Raw genomic sequence first — 10380 nt, forward strand, 5'->3', positions numbered from 1 at the left:
CCTTATCCCTTCCTTTGAGTGTCTGCCTCAATTCCAGGCCAATGCATTGCCATGACCCCTAAGTAATGTCATTGTCTATGGCTTTCATATATTTCCCAGGTCAGATTCTCTAAGCCCAGCTATGTGTCCTCTCCAGTGACCTTCAGCCAGCCTGCTCCTGGCATTTACCTAAGAACAGCATATTAAAACATTCCTTTGTGTATGTTTGAAGTTCATACTCATTGCTCAGTTATTTCAGAAACATTTTAGAACAACTGCTCTACTTTTAAAGTGTCTGTAGACAGGTGTCGTGGATGGACCTCTAAGAGTGTCAGAAGCCATTAAAGGATTAGTAATGTTATTCACAGAACACAATCCCAAATCTTGCAGGTCATCTGGTCCAACTCTTCATCTAATTCAAGAATTCCTTCTCTACCACTTGTGGAAAGAGGACAGAGAGGGAAGGAGCATGGTATTTGTGAAATCCTGGTTCCAGCTCATTTGACTCTTATGTTACGTTTGATCTTAATCAAAATACAAACTATCTGAATCTCAGTTGCACATTAAGCACTTGGGTACATAGTAAGTGCTTAATAAAATAATCTTGAATGAACTAACAAGACAGTAATATCGGTCTCTCAGAGTTGTACTTATAGTTTTCCAAATCATTCTCTTCATCTCAGCTGTGCTTTTGCACATTCTGTATTCTCTGTCTGGGATTATCTCTGCTTTTTCTCACTATTTCACCTAGTTAACTTGTACCTGTCCAAATAAATCTCTCTTATAATAGCCCTCTACCCCAGCCACCCTGCAGTCTAAGTACTATTTTTAAGCAGCCTGTGCTATGTCCATTATTGAAATAATCATGTCTCCACCTTATCTGCCTGTTAGAGTTCCAGGAATGAGTTCCATGAAGACAGGGACAGTGTTTCATTCCTTTATTTATATACTTTTCTCAGGTACAGATGTCAAGTTAATTAAACCCCTCTGTTCAGGGAAATGGAATAGAGACTAAATAATAGGAAAAAACCCCACTGAAACACTGAAAAGATAAAATAGTCAAAGCTTCATCTGGACAAACCAAGAAAAAAAGAGAGAAGACTCAAATAAATAAAACTGAAATGAAAGAGGATGTTGAATTTTGCAGAATAATTTTTCTCCATCTATTAAGATGATGATACAATTTTAACTATTAAATTGATATGCAAAACTAATACCTCAGAAATGTGAAAGTTCATGAGACTACTATGAATAATTATGTGCTAATAAATTGGACAACCTAGAAAAAATGGACAAATTCCTACAAACACATAACCTACCAAGATGGAATTATGAAGAAATAGAAAATCTGAACAGACCAATTATTAGTAAGGAGATTGAATTGGTAATCAAAAACCTCCCATCAAAGAAAAGCTTAGAACCAGTTGGTTTCACTGGTAAATTCTCCAAATATTTAAAGAAGAATTAATGTCAATTCTCAAACTCTTCCAAAAAATTGAAGAGGAGGCAACACTCCAAACTCATTTTAAAGGCCTGATACCAAAGCCTGATAAAGACACTACAAGGAAAGAGCTAAAATCCAATATCTTTGATGAATATAGATGCAAAAATTTCAACAAAGTACAAGCAAAATGAATTCAGTAGCACATTAAAAGGATCATTCACCGTGATCAAGTGGGATTTATTCTTGGGTTACAAGGATGGTTCAACAAACACAAATCAATAAGTGTGATGTACCACATTAATAGAAAGAAAGATAAAAATCATATGATCATCTCAATATATGCAGAAAAATAATTTTTACAAAATCCAACATCCTTTCATAATTAAAAATTCTCAACAAATTGGGTGCAGAAGGAACATACCTCAATATAATAAAGCTCATATATGACAAACCTACAGTTAATATCATACTCAATGGTGAAGAGTGAAAAGCTTTTTTGCTAAGATCAGGAATAAGACAAGGATTCCCCCTCTCACCACTCCTACTCAACATAGTATTGGAAGTCCTAGCCAGAGCAATCAGGAAAGAAAAATAAATAAATAAATAAAAGGCATACAAATCAGAAAGGAAGAAGTAAGACATCTTCAATCTGTGGTTAGTTGAATCCACAGCTGCAGAACTCCCTAAGACAGAGGGGTGACTGTAGGCAACTGATATTTGACAAAGAAACAAAGGCAATACAATGGAGCAAAGATAGTCTCTTCAACAAATTGTGCTGGAACAAGTGGACACCACATGCAAATAAACAAATCTAGACACATAACTTACACTCTTCAAAAAAATTAACTCAAAATGGATCAGAAACCTAAATGTAAAATGCAAAACTATACAACTCCTAGAAGATAACACGGGCAAAAATCTACATGACCTTTGAAATGGCAATGGCTTTAGATATAACACAGAAGTCACAATCCATAAAAGAAATAATTGATATCTGGACTTCATTAAAATTAAATACTTGTGCTCTGCAAAAGACAGTGTCAAGAGAATCAGAAGTTAAGCCATGGACTGGGAGAAAATATTTGCAAAATACACACCTGATAAAATATGTACTGTTATCCAAAATATAAAAAGAACTCTTAAAACTCAACAATAAGAAAATAAACAGAAGGGAGGAGCTTCAAGATGGTGGAAGAGTAAGAGGTCGAGATCACCTTCCACCCCACAAATGCATCAGAAATACATCTACATGTGGAACAACTCCTACAGAACACCTACTGAACGGTGGCAGAAGACCTCAGACCTCCAAAAAGGTAAGAAACTCCCCACGTACCTGGGTAGGGCAAAAGAAAAAAGAAAAAACAGAGACAAAAGAATAGGAATGGGACCTGCAGCAGTGGGAGGGAGCTGTGAAGGAGGAAAGGTTTCCACACACTAGGAAGCCCCTTCACTGGCGGAGACTGTGGGGGGCGGAGGAGGGGAGCTTCAGAGCCTCTGAGGAGAGCACAGCAACAGGTGTGTGGAGGGCAAAGCGGAGAGATCCCCGCACAGAGGGTGGGTGCCGACCAGCACTCACCAGCCCGAGAGGCTTGTCTGCTCACACGCTGGGATGGGTGGGGTGCGGGAGCTGAGACTAGGGCTTCAGAAGTCAGATCGCAGGGAGTGGACAGTGGTTGGCCGGGTGAACAAAGCCTGAAGGGAGCTAGTGTGCCACAGCTAGCCGAGAAGGAGTCTGGGAAAAAGTCTGGAGCTGCCGAAGAGACAAGAGACTTTTTCTTGCCTCTTTGTTTCCTGTTGCACGAGGAGAAGGGATTAAGAGTGCCACTAAAAGGAGCTCCAGAGAAGGGTGCAAGCCGCGGCTACCAACGCGGACCCCAGAGATGGGAATGGGATGCTAAGTCTGCTGCTGCAGCCACCATGAAGCCTGTGTGTGAGCACAGGTCACTATCCACACCTCCCCTCCCGGGAGCCTGTGCATCCTGCCACTGCCAGGGTCCCGTGATCCAGGGACAACTTCCCCGGGAGAACGCATGGTGCACCTCAGGGTGGTGCAATGTCACGCTGGCCTCTGCCACCGCAGGCTCGCCCCGCACTCCGTACCCCTCCCTCCCCCCGGCCTGAGTGAGCCAGAGCTCCCGAATCAGCGGCTACTTTAACCCCGTCCTGTCTGGGCGAAGAATAGACACCCTCAGGTGACCTACAGGCAGAGGCTGGGGCCAATCCAAAGCTGAACCCCAGGAGCTGGGCGAACAGAGAAGAGAAAGGGAAATCTTTCCCAGCAGCCTCAGGAGCAGTGGATTAAATCTCCACAATCACTTGATGTACCCCGCATCTGTGGAACACCTGAATAGACAACGAATCATCCCAAATTGAAGAGGTGGACCTTGGGAGCAATGATACATATATTTATTTCCCTTTTTCTCTTTTTGTGAGTGAGTATGTGTATGCTTCTGTGTATGATATTGTCTGTATAGCTTTGCTTTTACCATTTGTCCTAGGGTACTGTCTGTCCGTTTTATTGTTTGCTTTTTTTTTAGTATAGTTTTCAGTGCTTGTTAACATTGGTGGATTTGATTTTTGATTTGGTTGCTCTCTTCTTTATTTCTTCTTTCATTTTTTTATTACTTTAAAGATGTTTTTAACAATTATTTTTTATTTTAATAACTTTTATTTTATTTTACTTTAACTTCTTTCTTTCCTTTCTTTAGTTTTCTCCCTATTATTCTGAGCCATGTGGATGACACGCTCTTGGTGCTCCAGCGAGGCGTCAGGGTTGTGCCTCCGAGGTGGATGAGCCAAGTTCAAGACATTGGTCCACAAGAGACCTCCCAGCTCCACGTAATTTCAAATGGTGAAAATCTCCCAGACATCTCCATCTCAATGCCAAGACCCAGCTCCACTCAATGACCAGCAAGCTCAAGTGCTAAACAACCTATGCCAAACAACTAGCAAGAAAGGAACACAACCCCACCCACTAGCAGAGAAGCTGCCTAAAATCATAATAAGGCCACAGACACCCCAAAACACACCACCAGACGTGGACATGCCCACCAGAAAGATAAGATCCAGCCTCATCCACCAGAACACAGGCACTAATCCCCTCCACCAGAGAGCCTACAGAATCCATTGAAGCAACCTCAACAACTGGGGGCAGACACCAAAAACAACAGAAACTATGAACCTGCAGCCTGAGAAAAGGAGACCTGAAACAAAGTAAGTGAAGCAAAATGAGAAGACAAAGAAACACACAACAGATGAAGGAGCAAGGTAAAAACCCACCAGACCTAACAAATGAAGAAGAAATAGGCAGTCTACCTGAAAAAGAATTCAGAATAATGATAGTAAAGATGATCCTAAATCTTGGAAATAAAATGGAGAAAATACAAGAAACATTTAAAAAGGACCTAGAAGAACTAAAGAGCAAACAAACAGTGATGAACAACACAATAAATGAAATTAAAAATTCTCTAGAAGGGATCAATAGCAGAATAACTGAGACAGAAGAATAGATAAGTGACCCTGAAGATAAAAGAGTGCAAATAACTACTGCAGAGCAGAATAAAGAAACAAAAGAAAACAATTGAGGACAGTCTCAGAGACCTCTGGGACAACATTAAATGCACCAACATTTCAATTATAGGGGTCCCAGAAGAAGAAGAGAAAAAGAAAGGGACTGAGAAAATATTTGAAGAGATTATAATTGAAAACTTCCCTAATATGGGAAAGGAAGTAGTTAACCAATTGCAGGAAGCACAGAGAGTCCCATACAGGATAAATCCAAGGAGAAACACATCAGGGCACATATTAATCAAACTATCAAAAATTAAATACAAAGAAAAAATATTAAAAGAAGCAAGGGAAAAATAACAAATAACAGACAAGGGAATCTCCATAAGGTTAACAGCTGATCTTTCAGCAGAAACTATGCAAGCCAGAAGGGAGTGGCAGGACATATTTAAAATGATGAAAGGGAACAACCTACGACTGAGATTACTCTACCCAGAAAGGATCTCACTCAGATTTGTTGGAGAAATTAAAACCTTTGCAGACAAGCAAAAGCTAAGAGAATTCAGCACCAGAAAACCAGCTTTACAACAAATGCTAAAGGAACTTCTCTAGTCAGGAAGCACAGAGAAGGAAAAAACCAACAATAACAAACCCAAAACAATTAAGAAAATGGTAATAGGAACATACATATTGATAATTAACTTAAATGTAAATGGATTAAATGCTCCTACCAAAAGACATAGATAGGCTAAGTGGATGCAAAAACAATACCCATATATATGCTGTCTACAAGACACCCACTTCAGACCGAGGGACACATACAGACTGAAAGTGAGGGGATGGCAAATGATATTCCATGCAAATGGAAATCAAAAGAAAGCTGGAGTAGCAATTCTCATATCGCACAAAATAGACTTTAAAACAAAGACTATTACAAGAGACAAAGAAGAACACTACCTAATGATCAAGGGATCAACCCAAGAAGAAGATATAACATTTGTAAATATTTATGCACCCAACATAGGAGCTCCACTTTCACCAATGAACAGATCATCCAAAATGAAAATAAATAAAGAAACACAAGCTTTAAATGATACATTAAACAAGATGGACTTAATTGATATTTATAGGACATTCAGTTCAAAAACAACAGAATACAGTTTCTTCTCAACTGCTCATGGAACATTCTCCAGGATAGATCAGATCATGGGTCACAAATCAAGCCTTGGTAAATTTAAGAAAATTGAAATTGTATGAAGTATCTTTTTTGACAACAACACTATGAGACTAGATATCAATTACAGGAAAATATCTGTAAAAAATACAAACATATGGAGGCTGAACAATACACTACTTTATAACCAAGATATCATTGAAGAAATCAAAGAGGAAATTTTAAAATGCCTAGAAACAAATGACAATGAAAACACGATGACCCAAAACCTATGGGATGCAGCAAAAGCAGTTCTAAGAGGGAAGTTTATAGCAATACAACCCTACCTCAAGAAACAAGAAACATCTCAAATAAACAACCAAACCTTGCACCTAAAACAATTAGAGAAAGAAGAACAAAAAAACCCTGAAGTTAGTGGAAGGAAAGAAATCATCATGATCAGATCAGAAATAAGTGAAAAAGAAATGAAGGAAAGAATGGCAAAGATCAATAAAACTAAAAGCTGGTTCTTTGAGAAGGTAAACAATATTGATAAACCATTAGCCAGACTCATCAAGAAAAAAAGGGAGAAGACTCAAATCAATAGAATTAGAAATGAAAAAGGAGAAGTAACAACTGACACTGCAGAAATACAAAGTATCATGAGAGATTACTACAAGCAACTGTATGCCAATAAAATGGAGAGCCTGGAAGAAATGGAGAAATTCTTAGAAATGCACAACATTCCAAGACTGAAGCAGGAAGAAATAGAAAATATGAACAGACTAATCACAAGCACTATAATTGAAACTGTGATTAAAAATCTTCCAACAAACAAAAGCCCAGGACCAGGTGAATTCTATCAAACATTTAGAGAAGAGCTAACACCTATCCTTCTCGAACTCTTCCAAAATATACCAGGGGGAGGAACACTCCCAAACTCACTCTACAAGGCCACAATCACCCTGATAGCAAAACCAGACAAAGATGTCACAAAGAAAGAAAACTACAGGCTAATATCACTGATGAACATAGATGCAAAAATCCTCAACAAAATACTGACAAAGAGAATCCAACAGCACATTAAAAGGATCATACACCATGATCAAATGGGGTTTATCACAGGAATGCAGGATTCTACAATATACACAAATCAATCAATGTGATACACCATGTTAACAAATTGAAGGAGAAAAACCATATGATCATCTCAATATACAGAGAAAGCTTTTGATAAAATTCAACACCCATTTATGATAAAAACCCTCCAGAAAGTAGGCATAGAGGGAACTTACCTCAACATAATAAAGGCCATATATGGCAAACCCACAGCCAACATCGTTCTCGATGGTGAAAAAATGAAACCATTTCCACTAAGATCAGGAACAAGGCAAGGTTGCCCAGTCTCACCACTATTATTCAACATAGTTTTGGAAGTTTTAGCCACAGCAATCAGAGAAGAAAAAGAAATAAAAGGAATCAAGTCAAAAATAAGAAGTAAATCTGTCACTGTTTGCAGATGACATGATACTATACATAGAGAATCCTAAAGATGCTACCAGAAAATTACTAGAGCTAATCAATGAATTTGGTAAAGTAGCAAGATACAAAATTAGTGCATGGAAATCTCTTGCATTCCTATACACTAATGATGAAAACTCTGAAAATGAAATCAAGAAAACACTCCCATTTACCATTGCAACAAAAAGAATACAATACCTAAGAATAAACCTACCTAAGGAGACAAAAGACCTGTATGCAGAAAATTATAAGACACTGATGAAAGAAATGAAAGATGATACCAAGAGATGGAGAGATTTACCAAGTTCTTGGATTGGAAGAATCAACATTGTGAAAATGACTATACTACCCAAAGCAATCTACAGGTTCAGTGTAATCCCTATCAAATTACCAATGGAGTTTTTCACAGAAGTAGAACAAAATATTTCACAATTTGTTTGGAAACAAAAAAGACCCCAAATAGCCAAAGCAAGCTTGAAAAAGAAAAACGGAGCTGGAGGAATCAGACTCCCAGACTTCAGACGACACTACAAAGCCACAGTAATCAAGACAGTATGGTATTGGAACCAAAACAGAAATATAGATCAATGGAACAGGATAGAAAACCCAAGATAAATCCACACACAAATGGTCACCTTATCTTAGATAAAGGACACAAGATTATACAGTGGAGAAAAAACAGCCTCTTCAATAATTGGTGCTGGGAAAACTGGACAGCTACATGTAAAAGAATGAAATTAGAACACTCGCTAACACCGTACACAAAAATAAACTCAAAATGGATTAAAGACCTAAATGTAAGGTCAGACACTATTAAACTCAGAGGAAAGCATAGGCAGAACACTCCATGACATAAATCACAGCATGATCCTTTTTCACCCACCTCCTAGATAAATGGAAATAAAAACAAAAATGACAAATGGGATCTAATGAACCTTAAAAGCTTTTGCACAGCAAAGGAAACCATAAACAAGACAAAAAGACAACCCTCTGAATGGGAGAAAATATTTGCAAATGAAGAAACTGACAAAGCATTAATCTCCAAAATTTACAAGCAGCTCATGCAGCTCAATATCAAAAAAACAAACAACCCAATCTAAAAATGGGTGAAGACCTAAATAGACATTTCTCCAAAGAAGATATACAGATTGCCAACAAACACATGAAAGTATGCTCGGCATCATTAATCATTAGATAAATAGAAATCAAAACTACAATGAGATATCATCTCACACCATTCAGAATGGCCATCATGAAAAAATCTACAAACAATAAATACTGGAGAGGGTTTGGAGGAAAGGGAACCCTCTTGCATTGTTGGTGGGAATGTAAATTGATACAGCCACTATGGAGAACAGTATGGAGGTTCCTTAAAAATCTAAAAACAGAACTAACATACGACCCAGCAATCCCAGTACTGGGCATATATCCTGAGAAATCCATAATTCAAAAAAGTCATGTGCCACAATGTTCACTGCAGCTCTATTTACAATAGCCAGGACATGGAAGCAACCTAAGTGTCCATCAACAGATGAATGGATTAAGAAGATGGGGCACATATATACAATGGAATATTACTCAGCCATAAAAAGAAATGAAATTGAGTTATTTGTAGTGAGGTGGATGGACCTAGAGTCTGTCATACAGAGTGAAGTAAGTCAGAAAGAGAAATATAAATACTGTATGCTAACACATATATATGAAATCTAAAAAAAAAAAAGAAATAAAATGGTCATGAAGAACCTAGGGGTAAGACGGGAATAAAGACACAGACCTACTAGAGAATGGAGTTGAGGATATGGGGAGGGGGAAGGTAAGCTGGGACAAAGTGAGAGAGTGGCATGGACATATATATACACTACCAAATGTAAAATAGATAGCTAGTGTGAAGCAGCTTCATAGTACAGGGAGATCAGCTCGGTCTTTTTGACCCCCTAGAGGGGTGGGATAGAGAGGGTGGGAGGGAGAGGGATACAAGAGGGAAGAGATATGGGGGTATATGTATATGTATATATATAAGTGATTCACTTTGTTATAAAGCAGAAACTAATACACCATTTGTAAAGCAATTATACTCCAATAAAGATGTTAAAAAATAAAGAAAAGAAGGTAAAAGCCAAAAAAATAAAAATAAAAAATAAACTCTATTTTAAAATGCACATGGGACTTCCCTGGTGTTCCAGTGGTTACGACTCTGCACTTCCACTGCAGGGGGCATCGGTTCAATCCTCAGTCAGGGATCTAAAATCCCATATGCTGCGTGGTGCAGCCAAAAAGAAAAAAAAAAGGGCCAAAGACCTTAGCTTACACCTCACTAAAGAAATATACAGATGGCAAAAAACATATGAAAATATTCTTCACATAATATGTCATCAAGGAAATGTAAATTAAAACAACAATGAGATTTCACTACATATCTATTAGAAGAGCCAAACTCCATAACACTGACAACATCAATTGCTGGCAAGTAAGTGGATCAACAGCAACTCTCAATTATTACTGATGGGAATGCAAAATGATACAGCCACTTTGTAGGACAGTTTGGTAGTTTCTTATAAAACTAAACATACTCTTACCATTTTATCCAGCACTTGTGCTCCTTGGTATTTGTTCAAATGAGTTAACTTACATCCACACAAAAACCTATTCATGGATATTTATAACAGCTTTATTCATAATTGCCATAACTTGGAAGAAATCAAGATGTCCTTCTTTACATAAATGCATAATTAAACTGTGATTCATCCAGACAATGGAATATTATTCAACACTAAAA

Source organism: Aethalodelphis obliquidens, unplaced genomic scaffold (genome assembly GCF_003676395.1).
Source record: "Aethalodelphis obliquidens isolate GAN/ISIS:26980383/991018 unplaced genomic scaffold, ASM367639v1 scaffold68, whole genome shotgun sequence".
NCBI lineage: Eukaryota > Metazoa > Chordata > Mammalia > Artiodactyla > Delphinidae > Aethalodelphis > Aethalodelphis obliquidens.